Genomic DNA, 18064 nt, shown 5'->3' on the forward strand with positions numbered 1-18064 from the left:
GGGTAGTGATGATGTCTGAGGGAATGACCACAGCAGAGGAACTAGCAGGAGAGTGACTGGGAAGACAATTGGGCAGGCAAATTTTATCAATTTCTCATCAGTTATTCAGATAAAAGAGACTATAACAATATTCCATAACAGAAAATTGAGTTACTGAATAATCACATGTTGTATACAGACTTTCTAAAAATGTGCCACTAAAAAAAATTGACTTTTACCATTTGATATTGAAAATGAAACTTAAACTCCACTGTAATTCCTTTTGGAACCTTATGCCACTTAAGTTTACTTAATGAGATTTTCTTCCTATTTTTCAAGTAGAAAATAAAATAATATAGTTTTATCTATCATAACTCCATTTCCAAAAAGGGTTGCCATGTTACTACTGGATAGGCTTGGTTAAGAGAGGTTTTATAACTTTGGGGCCACCAGGCTTGAAAATGAATTGGTAAAGTCCATTTCAAAAAGATGCCAGTGTTAATGCAAGAGAGTTTAACTACCATTTACTGGCATCCACCATTGGGATAAGTTAGCTTCAGGGCTTAAATGTAAAGTGAGCTAATGATGAAGAGGCATCTGAACACAGACAGCATGTCTTTTGAGATTGAATGGGTCTGAATGATTATAATCATGAGAACATGAGTGTACAATTAAGATTTTGTGAACTAAGAGATGACATGTTTCTTGCCGGATTTCAAAAAGCTGGGTCACTTTTGTGCAGTAGTGCTCAGTCATCTTGAGCATCTAGGACTAAATTGCAAACTGAGCACAGCTGACACATGATGAAACCATCCCTTCACTATTTACCCAGAGTTCTCTGTGTGATTTCTCACTAGCACATGCACTAACTCCTGCTGTCAAAAGTCTAGTTTCACAAGTGCCCAAGCAAATCAATTTTGGGTATTGATCATTCAGTGACTGCTAATTGCTGTGGCTTAGAATTTGATTCACTAGTGAAAAAACAAAACAAAGGGCCATTTGTTCTATTCTTGCTATATGTTTTTGCAGGAAGATGCTTGCTTTTGCTACCTTAGCTAGTCATTTTTTAAGTGTAAAATCAGAAAAATTTTGTAAAAATGTTATGATTTGTTGGCATTAAAGCTGAGGTTGCCTTCAGGCTGCATTAACTTTTGTATCTTCTTTTAATTCCTCTGTTTTGTTTTAACTTAGTTGTCCCTGCGCAAGATGGAAGACCTATTTTTCAAACAAGATTACTTTTTCTGATATTAGGCAACCCATCTTATTCTCTCCAAAGCACATTTTCATAGATGTAGAAGGATGTATTTTTCTTAAGTCATCAACTGTGTCTCCAGTTTCTCAAATGCAGAGGAAGTCTGCAAAAGGAAGGGTGAGAAACCAATTTGTTGACTCAAACTTTGGTGACAACTTCTTTCTGTTGTTGGCTAATCTTCCACTAGCGTAAATCTGAAAATGATTTTGTGGGTTGAGAAGATAAATTTTCCTTGGCAATTCATGGGATCAACCTTTGCTGGATGCCCACTGAGACAAAAGACAACAATTGAGTTGCAGTGATTTGCTCTGGGGAGCAAAGACCACTTTGTGGCCAAAGGATTCACATGAACCCAGAAATGCAGTAAGAGAAGGGGGAGATTTGCTCAGGAGAGGCCGGTCTTGAATATGTAAGAACTGGGGATTTTAACATGCAGCTTTAAGTGGGCAAACTTGTGATATTCTAAAACAAATATATATTTTTTGACCCTAGAATGGAACCTACAATATGAAGGTAAACTGTCGCTATAGATTAAGAACATCATCTCCTTTGGAGGACAGCATCATCCACACTTTGGTTTAGTAGTGATATCTTTAGATTTCAAAGTTTACATCCTGTTGGGAGATGTTTTATTCATACACCCCCCCCCCCCACTGCATCCCTGTTTCCATCCGTACCCAGATTATTGGCTGTAATTTAAGACTACATTGTCTGGTGTCATGACCACTAGCCACATGTGGATACTCTGAATTGGGCTGTGTTTTAAGTGTAAAATAAACAGTAGGTTTCAAAGACAATATTAAAAAAAATCTTAATTTTCTGTATTGATTAAATGTCAAAATTAATATTTTGGATCTATTAGATTACTAAAATATATTATTAAAATCAATTCTACCTGTTTATTTTTACTTTCTTGATGTGGCTACTTGTAAATTCACTTTTGTGGCTTGCAGTATGTCACTGTTGGACAGGGGTGGTCTTAGAGCATATGTCATGACAAATGATCCCCTGGCATTTCACAGTGAGCTGTGAAAAGTTACTGGAACTTTTGTCGCCAGGTCTTGACATGCAGGGATCCTTTCCGTGGTGTCTCTTCTAGGGCTCCTCAGTAGCATCCAGTCTCCTCTGAGCCAGGACTACAGGCAGAATCCATTTTCCTGTCTTCTTCACTCCATGCTTTATCTGCCTTCTTAGCTGTAGCTCCTCCTCTTGTCCTTGCTTCTAGACACGATCCACTCCTACCACTGTTGAGGGGAGAAGAGAGAGAGCATCATCTCTGATGGTTGAAAACTCTTTTATCTATGTATTTATTGTCTTGGAAAATCAAATAGTTTGATGCTATTTCTTATAGATCCCCTGATGATAGAAGTTGCCTATTTACCTTCTTCTTAAAGTTTATTATGTGGTTTAAGTTCTTGGTGTAAGTCCCCTTGGGCTAAGGTGGAAAATGATACAAACCTCATCACACAGTGGAGTACATGAGAGTGGTTCCTCTTTGCCTTCCCCTGACTATGCATATATGGATTTCTTTCCTATTCCACCTATTGCTCAGATATGGAGGTCCAGCCACAGTTCTCCAAGATTTATAGTCACATCCCTTTTTCTAGGATAGGGCCATGTCCTGACTCTGGCATGTGCAGAGGGTACTAGCTTGGACCCTTGTTCTGAGACAGTTATTACATGTTGTATTCAATAATTGATAATAGATGCCAGTTGTCAGATAGGGATTAAAGTATAGTATCAGTATTATACTAGGAAAGCTGAATTAGAGAATGATAGCTTGGGCTCTTATCTCATACCTCAGTTGAAACTTGCCTATCAGTCCGTAGCAGAGAGGCTAGAGAATATTGGATCTCTTGGTAGAGGAAAAGTACTGTTTGGGGCAGGAGCTAGAGGGGCAGAGAGTACCCAGCATGAGGGTATATGAGTCAAGAGAATAAGATAGCAAGAGCCTGGCTTGTGCAATGTTCGATGCCATGATTTTACCCTTGGTAAACAAGGTCCTGTGGATTTCAGGTGCTCCTTGCCTCATCTTTCAGGGAAATCACCCCTCTTCCCATCAGGAGGAGTGAGTGAGTGAGGGGATGGAGAGAGAGAACCACCTGTTTGTCCTGTACCCTTCTTCATTGGAAAAGGAACAGAAGTTTCTTCTCTATACAGAATGTGGGAGAGGAGAAGTAAGCCCTCTGTATACTATACAATGTAGACATTAAATCAATTATAGTATCATAGACTCTCAGAGCTGACAGGACTGGAAATTCTGACTGGTCAGATACCATCATTATAGAAGAGGAAACAGCTTCACAAAAGCAAAGTAACAGAGACTAGAGAAAGCTCCCCTGTAGTGTCGCCTGTCTCTTAGCACCTCTAAAAATAAGCAGAAAAAAATAGGCTTCCATTTAATATGACTTGTGCCTTATTAAGCATCCCTGTTTTTGACTCTAAATGTTTTCAAATGTTAAAATACAATTAATAGTAAGATTATAAATCCAGGGAAGAATTTACACTTTGGTTTGGCACATTTGCTGTGGATTTACATACAACAGAACTAATCCAACTGAGAGATTTAATATTTTTATTTTCCTGCCATAAATTTATACAGTCCTTGAGCAGCAGATTCCCAGGAGGAAGGGTGTGTAGCACTCAGATAGTATTGTTCATATATAGAGAGAACTGGGTCCCTGGACTATTTTAGCCAGACTCTGTGTGTTGAACAAGGTACCTGCTGAGATCAGTATAAAAATCACCAATATGAAGCCCAGTTCTTATTAATAGAAAGCTTAATTTAAGGGATTAAAAACAAATATATTTCCAAACATGAGCTTTGCAACTTTAAATAACTGTGGCATACACAGTTAGTGGCTAGGGGTATGCACCTCTGTATTCCTGCATTTGTTTATTTGTCTAGTATAACAGTTATGTCACCGAATTGTAATTATTTGTTTACATGATCTTCTGGTCACTAAACATATATGAAGTCTCTGCTAGATGTTAGGCAACAGCCTGGGCCCTGGGGAGAAGTAATGTTTTAAATTTTATATATTGGCCTATATAAAGGATTTTGGTCAAGTTCATTGAAATCTTCTGCTTTCCTCATTTTTCTCATCTTGTAAAATAGAGGGTGAGGACTAGATTCTTTTTAATATCTATTCAAGTCCTAAGAAAGAAATGTGTTTGAGGTTTTGGAGGAAGCTTGAAAAGTTTATCCTTCACGCAGTTGAAGTCCCTCCTCCCCCCACCCCAAATCACAGTTTTTGAAACAAAGAGAGCTGTACAATTTCTCTCTCACGTAAAGGAAATAGACATTAAGAAGTTGAGACTTTAATGGCAGTTTCACGAGGCTGCAGGATCCCAGGTTCGGTCATCCTTACTCCTCAGCCATCCTTAGTGCAAAGCATCTAGTCCAGATGGCTACTGGAATAGGCATGGGCATACTTAGTTGCTGAGAGGACTGGAGCATGTCATGTAATATCCTAGCTGAAAATATTACTACTCTGAATAAGATTGGTTCTAAGGAAAAAAGGGGTGGTGGATGATTGGATTGTGAACTATTGTTTGTAAGAGAAAAATTGTGTTGGATCAGTGCAGTTAAGTAGTCAGGGAAGATTTTATTCAAGACTGTTGCAATAGAGGAGAGAGACTGTTTTGGTGAGGAAGAGAGATTGAGCTTAACTCTGTTGAAATAAAAGGCAGAAGGAATTTTCAATGCTGGGGTGAGCTAATGAAAAATACTCAAGGATATTAAAGGGAACATGGGTTTAATGTGATTAGGGCACCTGCATTTAATTGTTACTTATGGAACTTAGGCTCCCCACCCCCTTCCACAGAGACTGGGGGATAGGGGTGCTCTCTTTCTAGATAATTGCATTCCAAAGGGATGACTTCCAAGTCCTTAAGAAAGACAATCCTGCGTTGTATAAGATTTATATTTCAGAGGGGCAGAGAAGGAATTTACAATTTCAGTTTTTTCTAAACTACATGCTTTAGGAAAAAGGGGTGGGGGGGTAAAGGGCCTGTAGTCAGGAAGAATTCTGTCTCAAATTTAGGCAAGCTGAGAGAAACTTGCCACCTCAGTCCTGTCTGTGCCATTGAATTTATTCCTTTTTGCCTCAACTTTGTTTACAATACTAGTATCTTAGAAATCCTCCCTTCATGGGTAAGAAAAGCTTCAGCTCAAATTGCTTTCCAAAGTGTCCAAAATTCTTAGTTCATGGAATCTGAGTAGATAAGACGGTGCACTACACAGGGGAGAGGAGATTGAGGAATGCAGATCATCACAGCTTAACGACCACAAGCACAAGCTGTGGTATTGTGAACAAAATCTGGGGACTTCATGCCTCCAGAATCAGGGGAGAGAAAGTTTCAGGTTCTGACAACAATTATAAGTCACTCTCACTGGGTGTACAAACCTCCTGGCTGGCTGTTCCTAAGAATAGGCTGCTATGAACTCCTGTTTCTCGTGACTTTCTATTGAAGATTGAGCTATCGAGGTGGCTGTATGATTTGAGTCTGTTTTCTTCTCCCCTAAAGATGACAAGCTCTAATTTTATTTTATTCTTGGTAAACTTGAAAATGAAAGGTCTCCCTGGGCTGTGTGGGAGAAGCTGTGTGTGCCTTTGCATTCAAGGTGAGCAGCACATAAATGTTTTCTTAATGTGTTTCAGACACGTTTGGAGGCATAAAGAAGGGGAATAGACCCGGCAGGTTAGTGAGCCCATCTCCCTTCCTTTGCATTGATTGAAACTGCCTTACTCGAGCGTGCCTTTTAGAATTTTGAGCAAACTAATTTTCTATGTCCCCAGGACCTGATACTTGTCACAATTCCATTTCAGAATGTTTTTTTCTAACATGGCAGACCTCATTGTCAAGATATGTTCCCTCATCGGTTCTATCTTTTTTTTTCTTGGCTAGCCAGGCTGGTCCATGAGATCAGACCCCATCACTGAGGTGGGAGAACAAAGCCCAAAGAATAACTGTGTTATGTTAGAATTTTACTCTGTGAAGTTACATTTCAAGGGATGTAGTTCAACACTTAATATGTCTCCAAATACATGTAATAAGAAGTTGAATTATATTTTGATTGCATTTATTAATATTTTTCTTTTTCATATGCCTGGAATTTCCCCATGTATTGACTATTTTGATTATTTTCTTTTATATGCTATCCTATTTTCCACATTTTAAAAAACCCCAAACAATAGTAAGTCATTTTGAATTAATTTAATTCACATATATAAAAGATGCTATCAAGTACCATGGAGTTCTAGCTTTCAAAGAGTTGATGATGGAAAAATATTCTAGGTTAATTTAATAGAGCACAAGAAAGACACAATAGATCAGAGGTTCCATTTTTACCAAAAGGCTGAATGGTAGAAGGGGAACACTGAGATATCAGTATTGAAATGGTTATACAGTCAGACTAAGCAGCTAAGTCAGGGGGAGGGACTGTTTAATAAGACTGAGGTAGGAGATACATAGGCACCAGGCTGAGCAGCTACAGCTGGTCTCCTGCTGATGCTTAGGGATGGGCTACCAGCAGGACTGATGGGCCCTGATTGGGTGCATATTTGTGGATTTCTCATCCTGGCACATGCACAGAGAAGGCCTTCAGTCTAGGGAAAGGATGAAAGGAGGAAGAAGATGCCAGCTGGAATCCATCTTGGCTGAGAGATGTGTGCACACACCAGAACCAAATATGAAAATGATTGGATAGGAAAATTGCCCCTATATAAGCAACCCAAGCTAGCTGCCCCTATTGTATGCAGCTCATTCCAGGCTCTCCCGTGTGGTCTTCCACATGGTACTTTGCTTCTAATAAATGCTTTTCTCCCCAAAACACCAAATATAAACTCTATTTTTTTGCTATGGCATGAGAATACACACCAGAAACACCCCCCAAAACACACACACACACACAAAGCCAGAGCGGGGGCGGAGGGGGGGAGGGAGGGAGAGAGTGCAAGTGAGCCCAGCACTATGACAATAAACAAACAGAAAGAAAAACCACTCCTAGCAAAAGAAATCAAGGATATAGTTGGCATTTTTGAAATTACTTAATAAAAGAACTCCTCTTTACAAGTACCATTAATAAAGGCTGCATTGATAATACACATTGAGCAAGCACATAAGGAGAAACTATTTCTCTGCTCTTGGTAACATCAGCTCTGAAATGCTAAGAGGATATTCCTGACCAGAACAATGTGGCATGTACAGAAAAGGATCAACCAAGACCGAAAGGAAGAGAGAATATTTAACTAAAAGAAAGACTATCTTTTTATTTCTTCTGTCAAAGCTTACCCCCCTACCCCTGCAGACTATTTCCAAGTTGTGGAGCTAGGAATTAATTTTGTTAACACTACAGTAAACAATCTATTGTTTCTGTGTACAGTTGTTTTTAACTGCTTCTGTAATTTTTATTTTAATCTTAATGTTACTCCTTTATTCACTTATTCATTAATTTGTCATTCATTCATTTGTTCATACATCCTTTTACTCATTGAATAAAAACCAAAGTATGACCAGTCATTCTCTACCTAAACCATCATTGTTTTCATAGGAACACAAATTTTTTTTTTCTTTCTTTATAGATCTGTACTTGGCTGACCTCACTTGATTATTCTAGTGAATTCTCTGCTACTCAAAAGTTAGGAAACAAGGAAGGCAACACTCCTTACAGAATTCTGGCTTAACAGATGGATCCTACATGATACACTGGTAAGGCAGCCAGCAAACATAGGTGTCAAGTACTTTTATTTATTTCTTTTTAATGAGCCTATCTACAGCCAATTTGAAACATGACAATGATGGCTGATTCTAAAAAACAATAACCAGACAGATGCTACCATTTTTAAAACTATCAGCCACCATGAAACATCAGGCAACGGTTTTATTAAAAGGAATTAAATTCAGTGTATTATCATTCCTTCAACTCAAAAGAGATAATGAGAAATTTGCAACAGGCATAGGCCAAAAAAGCATTTGCCTGAATATAAATGACAGTGTAGATTCTATCTGTGGAGAGAGGAAGTAGTATTCACTCAGATAGATGTGAAAACACTTGGCAACTTGTTAATTGTTTTAGTCACCCTATCTAAACATTTTAACACAGTTCCTTGGCATATCTTATTAGCAGAACTCTAATAAGTAACTGTTCAATGTGGAGTAAAAATCACATCCTTAACAATGTGCTAAAAATGAATCGATTCAGTCAATTTAGTCAATTTTTAAATTTGATGTGGAGCAGATTATTTAATTAATGGAATTTTCTACTTTCCCATCATATTTTGATTCATCTCTTTTGGCTGCTGGAACACAGCCGCTCAGGTTGCCTCTGGAAGAGGGAGAATTTGTCAACAGAGATACTCGGGGAGCTATTAGGAGCAGAGCAACTCTGGCTCTCACTGAGGCCTGACTTCCTTTCCCAAGTTTCCAGCTCCAGTATGTCCCAGAGAGGGAATCTAATTGCCCAGCTTTTCTCACCAGGCCACAAACAAGCTCATGGATTGGTTGACCTTGGGTAGCCTATCTAATTAACTATGGCCAGGGTGCTGAGGAGGGAGGGGAGACAGTGTGTGTCAGCAGCAGAGTGAGGATGTATTCGTACTGCTTGCGGACTGGACAGTAATGCCTTAGAAGGAGCATTCTGAGGTTTGTTTATGTGCTACCCATAGCATCTAGCTGACACTATAAGAATGGGCAAATTTGTAATGTGTTTGTCAAAATAGATCTCTTTACTTTTATATTTTTTTCTATACTCTGTAATAATATTTATCACTTTTATAATTATGAAATTGAAACATCTTTATTGAAAGGAGTTTTGAAACTAAAGAAAAAGCACAAAGCAGAAACCTGGATTTTTATTTTATTTTTTTAGGTTTTTATTTTTTCTATTATAGTTGATTTTCTTTGTTCTTTCAATTGCTGCTATACAACAAAGTGACCCAGCCATACACACACACACACACACACACACACACACACACACATTCTTTTTCTCACATTATCCTCCATCATGTTCCATCGCAAGTGACTAGATATCTTTCCCTGTGCTTTTTAATTGGGCCTTAAAGATGTTTAATCCATTAATATTTACTATCACAAATGGTAGATTTAGTTCAGTGTAGTTTTTAAATACTTTTCAGTTTTTGTACTTCCTTAAAAAAATTTTTTTTTCTATATAGAATTTTTTGCTACTCTCAATAATTTAAAAGTTCTTATCCTATTTTTATTTAATGTAGTTAATGCATATATTGTTAATTGAAATATATTTAAATTTTTTTATTATTTATTATTTTATTCTTTTCTTCCTTCTAGGTATCTTTGATATAATCTGGTGTGTTAGATTCAGATTTTTATTTTATATTGTAAATTTTACATCAGAACTATTTTATTTAAAGAATTATTTTTGAATAACACATTGCATCTTATGACACTGCTATTTACAATTATTCAGGTAGAATTCTAACTTAAATCTCTCCATTACTGATTACAATTTTTTAAATACCACAACTTACCCACATTTTTGAGTTTTTCATTTTAATTTTTGAAGTAATTATTTTTGGAAAGAGTACATGGGTATTATACATTCTTTATTTTTTATGTCTGAGAATGTCTCTTACCTGGTTACAAATAGATTCTTTGGGTTAAATATTTTTTTTCCCCAGAAAACTACAAACTTTCTATATGAAAACTTCTGGTGCTTAACAATGTAGATGAGAAATATAAACCAGCTTGATTTTATCATTGTTACTATTTTGCTGTTTGTTTTTTCTACTCTGAAAATAGCATTTTTTATCCTTTAAATTAAATGACCAGAAAACATTTTGGTTTTGAGATCTGTTATGACCAGAATTGTGTCCCTGCTGCCCAAATCCACATATTAAGGCCATAATCCCTGGTACCTCAGAATGTGACTGTATTTGAAGGTAGGACCTTTAAACATGTGATTAAGTTAAGATGAGGCCATTGTGGTGGACTGTAATCCAGTCTGACTGGTGTCCTTATTTAAAAAAAGATGGAATTTGGACACACAGTGAGACACCAGTTATGTGCACACAGAGGAAAGACCATTTGAGGGCACAAAGAGAAGGTGACCACTCTGCAAGCCGTGGAGAGAGGCCTCAGAAGAAACCAGCCTGCTGACATCTTGATCTTGGACTTCCAGCTCCCTGAACTATATAAGAAGCAAATTTCCTCCTAAGTCAACCAGGCTATGGCTTTTTCTTTTTTTCTTTCTTTTTTTTTTTTTTATCATGGCAGCCCTAGCAAAGTAATACAGAATCTTTTAACAAATAATGTCTACTACTTGTTAAGCCCTTTTAATATGAACATTTAGTTTCTCTTCAGTTTAGGCAAGTTCTGTTGTTTTTGCTTTTGGTTTTTTCTCTATTCTCTTTTTCCAGAGTTTTTACTATAATGAACTGATTCTCAAGGATCTGTCCTTCTTGCCTTTTATCTTTTTGACCTGTTAATCTTTCTCTTTTTTACTTTTACTTTTTTTGAGATAGTGGATCTGTTGTTCAGCTACCTTCATTGTAGTATTTATTGTGGACTTTATGGTTGTCATCTCATGAGGTCTTTTATTATTCAGAAACCCCCTCCCACCTGTCCTAGTTTTTTGGACCTAATGTCTCTTTTATTATTGTTAAAAATACATTTTTAAGTTGTCCTTTAATTATACTAGTTTACTGGAGGATCTTGCTTTGATTTCTTAGCATGATGTCCTTCCTTTGAACTGCCATGTGGTTTCATGCAATCTTTGTGGAGGGTTGGTCTATGCTTGTTAGAATTTCTCATAGATGCCTGTCCACTTACTTTCCTGGCCAGCAGTTCTTTCTCATACATGAAGTTGTATGATGGGAGTTCCCATCATGACTCAGTGGTTAACGAATCAGACTAGGAACCATGAGGTTGCGGGTTCGATCCCTGACTTTGCTCAGTGGGTTAAGGATCCGGTGTTGCTGTGAGCTGTGGTGTAGGTTGCAGATGTGGCTCGGATCCCACGTTGCTGTGGCTCTGGCGTAGGCTGGTGGCTACAGCTCCGATTCGAGCCCTAGCCTGGGAACCTCCATATGCGGCCGGAGTTGCCCAAGAAATGGCAAAAAGACAAAAAAATAAAATAAAAATATTAAAAAAATTGTGGGTTAGACGGGTCCTTGTGCCAATCTGCTTTCGTCAGCACAATATCTAGCAGAAATTCCCCAAGATTTGTCATGTGGATATGGCTATTCTCTAATTTCTAACAATTATGCAGAATTTCCCCTGTTCATTGGTCATTTAGATGGAATTTTTTGGGAGGTGAAAAATTAAAAGTATGTTATAAATGGAATATTTCCCTAGTTAAGACACTTGCAGTTGGATCTTTGCACAGGGTATGAGTGGGGGTGGGGGAGCCAGGTTTTGCCAACCACTTCAAAATTTCCATCAGAACAGTCCATAGAAATGATCTGCTGATATGTCTCTCTCTACCACTGCACCTTTCTCAGCTGCCATGGCCTATTAGGTGCTCAGAAATATTTGCTGGGTCTGCACATAATCTTCCATGTGCTCAAAGCCCTAGTCTCTAGGACACTAGTGACTGATCTTTATCAAGAGCATAGTACCTCCCTGGGGAAGAGGGTTGACTCTTCATTGCCATCTTGATTTTGCTTAGGTTTTTTTTTTTTTTTTTTTTTTGTCTTTTTGCCTTTTCTTGAGCCGCTCCCGCGGCACATGGAGATTCTCAGGCTAGGGCTCGAATCGGAGCTGTAGCTGCTGGCCTACGCCAGAGCCACAGCAACACGGGATCCGAGCTGCGTCTGCGACCTACACCACAGCTCACGGCAACACCAGATCCTTAACCCACTGAGCAAGGCCAGGGACCGAACCCGCAACCTCATGGTTCCTAGTCGGATTGGTTAACCACTGAGCCACGACGGGAACTCCAATATTTATTTATTTATCTATTTATTTATTTTTCCCTTAGTTTTTTGCTCATGACTCTGCTTAAGTTCTTTGCTTGGGATTTTGAAAATTGTTTAAATATTTGCTTTAGTGTCTTTCTGGGAATCAGAATAAGCTGACAAGTTTTGGTCCTGTCTAATTTTAATGGCTGGACATTACTTGTGCCTCTTAATTTTTTTTGGAGATTTTATTTATATTCTGGGAAGTGTAATTAGTTGTCTGATGAATATTCTAAGTACTCTGGGATATGCTTTCTTAGGCTTTGCTTTTTCAAAAACTTTGAGTTTTTATGGAAATATTTCCTTACCCTTTGTCAGTATTCTTCCTCATATTAACTAACTTTTTACATGTCTGCTCTCCTCTATTAGGTTGTAAGTTCCTTGGAGAGCAGGGACTATGTATTACTTACTTCCCTTTCTCTCTGCTAATGCCTAGCACAGTGCTTTGCTCGCTAAGTATTTAAATATTTTCCCAGTAAATTATCTCATTAAATTGCTCCTTTCCTATCTTGCTTTCTTCTATATATTGTGGATATTTGCTTATTATCTGCCAACGATTTTTCCTTTTCTTGCCAGTACTCCTACTTTTATTTTGATTACCTCCCCCTACCCTTACGCCTGTATGCTTCTAGGGAAGGTTATTCTATCTGAAGTTTCTGAAGTGGGCCCTCACTGGCTTAGGCTAAACAACATTGTCTATAACCTGGCTGCAGTGTTTGATTGAAGAACAAACATGAGACCCAGCCTGGACCAATTGTAGTTAATTTCAGGACTTTTCCTTGGATGTCTGAGATAGAGCTGTTGGATGTAAACGAAACAGCATGTAGCCCTGGGATTTTTTGGCAGCTATGTTGCAGCCACAAGGAAAGTAGCTTTAGGATGAGGTAGACAGTATGGAAGGCAGAGCATAGAGACAGGTTGGATTTCCTTGTGGACGTTTTTGTGCTACTGGCTCAAACTAAATCTCAAACCCACATTACTCTTGAATTTATAGATGAAGAATAATACATTTCTTTATTGTTTTAGATGATTCGTGCTGGGTTTCTTTTATTTTCAACTGAAATCCTTATGACTGGTGCACTGCATTTTCAGCTATTTGCTCATGAAAGCATTTTGCAGCTTGCTTCATTGATTTTTTTTTCCCCTTGCTTAATTCCTTGCTCTATTTCGGTTTCATCTTTTTTCTTTAGGTTTGCAGTTTCTATTAGTTAGTGATAATCAATTGTTTATAGCCTCATAGAATCACAGAATGACCAGAGTTCAGTGATTCCTACTCTCTTATTTTTAGATAATAAAACTAAAGGTTAATGAGGCTAAATGATGCACCTAAGATGATTATAGTTTTAATATTTTATTCATGACTTAGGGTCATTATCAATATTAATTGTTAGGCTGTCTCGTAATACATAGAGGGTTAATTGCTAAGTACAGCCTATTCACTCCCCCCCCCCCATGAATGAAGGTGTTTTTCTAGATAGTTTTCCATCTATATTTTTCGGTTAAGAGTCACTTTTTTACTGATATTTTGATCATTCTTGTTGCCTCTAATCTTAGGTCTGTTGAATCATAGGAAAGGAGTGAGGGTCACTAAGGCTAATCATGTTCTATAAGCTGACAATCTCAATTTTACACACAATATTAAGGCAATAGTCACTTAAGGATGACAGTAATTATTATATAGTATAGATGGCCACTGAAGTTATTTTCACCGGTGCTCTTCAGTGTTTTTTCAGTTGCTTCTGGTTTGGGGCCAAATAACTAGTTGTGTGTATGTGTGTGTGTGGCCCCCCCCCACACACAAAACCTACTCATTTTATATATGTATAAAACTAGGTATGTATATATTTTATACGTATCTAAAACTAGGTTGAAAGAGTAGAGAAGAATTTTTGAAGGTTGTTTTATGTTAACTATCACCAAACTTAATTTAAAAAGAAAAGCAGGTAAACCCAAGTTAAGTGGTTTGTTTGGGGAATTGTCCTCTGGTTATTTAATATTTCAGCTTACTGAAAAGATATTCTGAAAGTCCTTCTTGTTAAGCTCTTTGCATATTATGTTAGTTCATTTAACTTTCCTAAGAAATTTATGGTGTGGAAGAAATTTTTTTTCCTGATCAATTTGTATCTTGCAATACTTCATTCTTAATAATACCAGGTGAAGACAGGGAGGGTGATGGCTTTGAGCTGCTGTAGTTTTGACGCTACTAGTGTTGCTGTATGTTAGGCATGGTTCCTGTCCACTGCTGTCTTGCTCTCCTGGAAGGATCTGTCCTTTCTACCACCTTATGACTAAGCATGGCTGTGAACCTTCTCTGGTCAAGGAAATAGAAACAGAAGGGATGCGTGTCATTCTGGGCAAAAGCCTTTAATTGCCAGGCTTTAGAATCAACTTTGCTTTTTTCCTTCTCTGGCAATAATAGAAGCATGTGTCAAGATGGAGCCTCTGCCGGCTAGAAAAGTAAGACATAAACCGTTGTTATTTCAAGTTGCTGAGATTTGGGGATCTATTATACCATAACATATCCCAGCCTCATCTGGCTAATCCGTAGGTTAGGAGTGGGCAGAACTCTGAACCAAATGCACCTTACCTCCCACCCCAATGCCTGCTCTGCAATAATTTTTGTTTTATTTGGAAAAAAATTTTACTGCTTCAAAAAATGAAACTCACTGACGTAGGAGTTTGTCCTTAATGTGCATTGGAACCCTAGGATTTAATGGATTTTTAAAATGTTCACACCTTGAGTTTTTTTGTGATTGGCTTCTCTCATAAAAGTAGAATGTAGTTAAAGTTTAGTTAATTAAGGGTTTCAGTATATTCAGCTTTTCCCTAATGGTATACCCAAGCTGTGCTTATAAATTGACATGTCTGATGATTGTATGTGGTTTATGAAATGAGGCTCATTGGTTGATAATATATATTATAAAGCACAGCAGTGACAAATATTAAACGCAGTAGATAGGAGTAGGGATATTTTGATAACCATAGCTTATCATTTAATATTATTTTATCACTTGATATCAATCAGTACACACACTGCCTTCCATGTAAGACAGACATTTACTATGCTACTGGAATTTGGACTGAACAGTGTTATTTGAGGATCTATGGAGAGTCTTCAAGGATGGACTTAGTGGGACAGTGACATTTTTTTAAATATACACTGAAAGAAAATTATGTCATACTCGGAATTCGTTTTTGGAAAACACTTTTTGAAATTATTTTCTCTCAGGAATTTGAGCACAAAATTCCTAAAAACAAAACCCATTCATGTGTTAACTGTTTATTTAAAATCATACATGCTTCAATGTCGGAAAAACAAGCAACCCAATCAATAAGTGGGCAGAAGCTCTAAATAGACATTTCTCCAAAGAAGACATACAGATGGTAAAACAAACAAACAAACAGGAAAATAGGCTTAACATCATGAATTATTAGAGAAATGCAAATCAAAACTACTATAAGGTACCAGCTTAACTAGCCAGAATGACCATCATCAAAAAAAACTCTACCAACAAAAAATGCTGGAGAGGATATGGAGAAAAGGGAACCCTCTTACACTGTTGGTGGGAATGTAAATTGGTAAAACCACTATGGAAAACAGTATGAAGGTTCCTCAAAAAACTGAAAATAGAACTAATCTATGATGCAGCAATCCTCTCCTTGGCATCCCTCTGGAGAAAACTATGATTTGAAAAGATACATGCACCCCAGTGTTCATAGCAGCACTATTTACAATAGCCAAGACATGGAAACAACCTAAATATCCATTGACAGAAAAACAGGTAAAGAAGATGTGGTACATGTATACCATGGAGTATTACTCAGTCATAAAAAATAATGGAAGTAATGCCATTTGCAGCAACATGGATGGACCTAGAAATCATCATACTAAAGAGGTTAGTGAAAGATAAACACATGATATCACTTATATGTGGACTCTAAAAAAAAGGATACAAATGAAGTTATTTGCAGAAAATAAACAGATTCACAGATTTTGAAAACAAACTTATGGTTACCAAAGGGGACAGGTGTTGGGGGAGGGATGGATTGGGGATTTGGAATTGGCATATGCATACTGTAGTATGTGGAATGACTGGCCAACAGGAACCTGCTGTATAGCACAGAGAACTCTACCCAGTATTCTGTGATAATCTTTGTGGGAAAAGAATCTGAAAGAGAATGGATGTGTGTATATGTATAAATGAATCATTTTGTTGTATAGCAGAAATTACCACAACATTGTAAATTAACTATACTTCAATAAAAATTAAAAAAAACAGTAAAATCCTATAAGCTATTTCCAGATGCAGACAATTTTTGATTACTCAAATGAAGGGGAAGAGACACATGGAATATACTAGAGAATGGATAATCCCAACCACTTATAAAGTAATACAATGATCCATAAAATGATGAGGACCGAACTCTTGGATAATTAAAATTTTGGCTTAATAAGAGATTAAAATAACCCAACTGCTTTTACTTTGACAGTTTAAAAAATTCTTTTTGATTTATCAAGTAGAATTTCATGACTAATATTGAGCCTTTTTTTTTTTTTTAAAGTTTGAAGACCTTGTACCACTTTGGTGTCATTAACATAAACATAAGGGTCAATGCACAAATAGAGAATGGGTGGGGGAGGCCTTAAGGTGCACTGATCTCAGAATTTACTCCCCAATGTGTTGGTTTAAAGAGATGAATTCTTGTGAGTGTATTAACTGCTTTTGTGCTTAAAATGGCTGCTGAGGTGACTGTGGGATCAGGAAGTGGATAAAAATTGGAAAGTAAGGGATCATCCAGTTGGGTTCTAGTCAATTGAAGCTTTATATTATTTGTCTCACTCCCATCATTATTACGACTCCCAAGCATTTGGGTTTGAAGAACACCCGACAAAGAGTTATCCACAGTTGGATTGCCTTACTGAACGCAGTGTAGACTGGATCTACACACTTTCTGTCTGTCCATTCTGTATCCTTGGCACTATTGTCCCTGCTTCCTGGTCTTGCATATTACTAACACATTTCTTGAGTGAATTCATTGGTTCTGACAGGATCCATATTTTTCGATCTATTTGTGTCCACATGGCATTAAATCTAACTATGGGAAATGTTATCATCACATTACAGTTATTATATTGACAAGCAAATTTCCCTGAGTAGTCAGTCATGGAAATGGAGAGATTGTTCATTTTCTGAAATGCATGATGGTAATGAAGAGGGCAGTATGGGCTAATGGAAAGAATGCTAGATGGATGATGTTGATTCTTATTATGACAGAAATCCATTAATTAAATGTTTTTTTATGTGTGTTACCTGGCTAATCTCCACATAGAGGGACTTTTTTTAAGGCTTTTTTTTTTTTTGGTTCTTTGTAAAATATCTATTACAACTATGATATACTGATAGAGACAAATATTTATAGATATCAGGAAAAATGACATTAAATTCACATGTGGTAACTAAAAACACTATAATATCATATAGCTCAAGAATTTATTTTGGGAAAGGTGAAAAATGATGGGGTAAGAAATAGAGGGAGATAAAGTCACAATGTATTTTAGAAGAAAATTGAGAAAAACAGTTATTGGGATTGATTCTGCGTCCTTGCTCAATAAGTTGTAAGGAAGTAGCCAGGACTGTTCTGGTTAATGCATAAAAACTTGGATTTTTTTGAAACTTAATGAAATGGACTAAAGGATGTGAAAGTAAATGTGTGCTTAATATATTTTTATGACATCTGTTTTATTCAGCATTGGGTATTTGTGTTGCTCTCCTACTACCAGTCAGACCTGAATTCACTAGGAAAAAAAAATGAAGAACTGTGTTCCAGCCAACTCAGTGATTCAGGTCGTTATATGGTGATGGGAAATTCAGGGGCCTGGAGTTAGGAGGTG

The sequence above is a fragment of the Sus scrofa genome, chromosome 5 (assembly GCF_000003025.6).
Source record: "Sus scrofa isolate TJ Tabasco breed Duroc chromosome 5, Sscrofa11.1, whole genome shotgun sequence".
Lineage (NCBI taxonomy): Eukaryota > Metazoa > Chordata > Mammalia > Artiodactyla > Suidae > Sus > Sus scrofa.